Source organism: Eleutherodactylus coqui, chromosome 10 (assembly GCF_035609145.1).
Source record: "Eleutherodactylus coqui strain aEleCoq1 chromosome 10, aEleCoq1.hap1, whole genome shotgun sequence".
NCBI classification, from domain to species: domain Eukaryota; kingdom Metazoa; phylum Chordata; class Amphibia; order Anura; family Eleutherodactylidae; genus Eleutherodactylus; species Eleutherodactylus coqui.
The window spans coordinates 126411633-126414018 of NC_089846.1; the positions used below are offsets into that span (position 1 = coordinate 126411633).

At 43.6% G+C, this 2386-nt stretch overlaps 1 long non-coding RNA gene across 1 annotated transcript; it reads left to right on the top strand.

The window, feature by feature from the left end:
- The first annotated feature begins 415 nt into the window (after positions 1-415).
- Positions 416-1879, top strand: LOC136579831 (uncharacterized). The gene is made up of 3 exons (XR_010786931.1): positions 416-563; positions 727-900; positions 1212-1879. It is a non-coding gene; the product is annotated as an uncharacterized lncRNA (long non-coding RNA).
- Positions 1880-2386: the final 507 nt, after the last annotated feature.

A 2386-nucleotide genomic window follows, 5' to 3' on the forward strand; every position in this document is an offset into this window, starting at 1 on the left:
TCGCTCACAGCATGAAGGTTGTGAGTTCAATCCCCACGTGGTTCAGGTAGGCGGCCCAAGGTTGAGTCAGCCCTCCATCCTTCCAGACCGGTAAAATGAGTTGGGGGAAATAATAAAAATTATTTGAAAGCGCTGCAGAATAAGTTGGTGCTATACAAGTAACAAGATCTATTATACTCTGCTATACAAGTCTATAGTAGTGCGTACGCAAGGGACTCTGAAAAGACTCAGAATTGCAGTTTTGGCGCTCTCTTCGGGGGACACCGCTGGATCCAGAGAGCAGGTGAGTATAAATACCTCACCCAGCTCCCTGTCACATCCCGTAATAACACAATAACTTAACACAATGACAGGTTCCCTTTAATACCGTCTTTCCCCGAACCATCAGCAACTCAGATGTGTCTAATGTTTTCCTAGTATTGCAGTTGTCAGCAAATAGCGAGTGTTGGCTTTATGATGTTTTGGCTACACCACATGACCGGACTTCCCAAGAGCACACTTCTAGCAAAAGATAAAGCAAGTGAGGAGGTCACGAGCGAGGGCAACGAGAGAAACAGCGAGAGGTAAAAATTGATTGTTTTGTTGGTTTTGTAATTAGATGTCTGCACTGCGAACTCTCAGGGGTAAATTCACCAAGAGCAACCCTTTAGAATCTTCTCTTAGTATGATTTACCTCAACACATGATGGTCTGAAGGACGTGTTTAATGTCTGTTATGTATTTTCAGTCATCATCATCTTCAAAGAGACATGGTCCAGATGAAGACCCAACTGATTTTGATAGTGAGACATTAATAGCCTTGATCCAAGCACAAAGAGCACTGTGGGACCAGTCCCATTCCAAGCATGCCCTTACGGTAGAAACTACTATGGCCACCCATTGAAAAGTCAAGAAATTTTTGGTAAGTGTAGCAAGCATGTGTTTGCTTTATGTATTGTTATTAGAAATAATACATTGCAATTGTGCAAAGAACATGTCAATCCATGCGTGACAGATATGTCCGTGAATGTGCTAGGCAGTCAAATTGGAAGTGGGGCTGGAGCACAGGAGAAGGCAATATACAGATTCTACAAGCACTTGCATTTAATGCAGAAAAGTTCCATGCTTAGAATTTTTTTTTTTTTTGGGGGGGGGGGGGGGGGTTGTTTTTAAGCATCTGTAAAGGGAAAGGTTTCTGAATATTTTAATAGTAATATTTTTTTTCTTCAATAGGACATCATCAAGCGCAGAACTGGAATGGAGGAGGAGGTGTGCCACGCTGTTGGGGTTGAGGGTAGTACAGGACAAGAGGAGGCAAGGTCTTCTCCTTTTGCTTCTCTGGTCCCAACTGAAGCCCAATGGCAGTGGAGTATTGCTAAGGCGGTTTGGGACCGATTGAGGCATGAGAGGAGAAGAAGAGGAGGCAACAATCACTGAAGAATACAAAGCCATTGTAGATGGTCTTCAAAGATTAGAAGATTCCCTCAATAACAGGAACTTATCCTTAGAACTCAGAGGGAACCGGTTGGAGGATAGAGATAGCAGGCCATCTCCAGATAACGGTTATCACTTCCAATTACACAGATAGCGCAAAACAGTTCTCAAAGATTTCATCAATGTACCCCAACTCTGACACTATTTCACAGCACTCCTAAGGCTCATCAGCAAGTTCTTAGATATTCACAAACATCACCCCCACAGCAGGGGAGTCCCTGGGAGCCTGTCTCTGAGTATATCAAGCTGTGAATGGTTTGGGATCCTTTTTGCACTGCTATGTCTGCTTGAGTGCCTGTGACTTTGGAACACCACCATCAAGTTGTGCAACTCGAGGCCATCATGTGGATCTATGGTATGTGTTTTTTGGGCGCAAGTGCTGTATAGGTGTTGGATGTTGAAGACTGCACACCTGACTCCACCCTTTTTTTTTTTTTACACTGAAATCCTGTAATAGCCCTATCTATCTGTGGGTAAATGCATGCATAGATACTTTATCATCAGACGCCTGTAGAGCAGCTGAGTCTAAGAGCTTATCCCTTGACTCCACATGACCTCCATGGAAAGCTATTACTTTGAATGCTGCTGCTCCAAAGTGAAAGGTCCCTACTCAAGTGACCCTCCCGTTTCAAGACCTATTTTATGTCTTGGGGCATGAAGTCTAAGTGTGGATAAATACAGTGTTGTTCTATGTTGCGCCTCCAATTTGCAGATTCTACCTCCATGTTTCAGTTGTCCTGATATGCCTATGGAGATAATACGGACTGTGATTGCTCGCTGCTGATCATATAACCAGCTGTGGGCAATCAGAGAGTAAATGTAATGTTCTGGTTTTTCTACCAAATAGCCAGTTGGTATACTGCAAAGTATAAGGGCCAATGATGGATAACTGAAAGCAGGACCTGGTGGAGCAG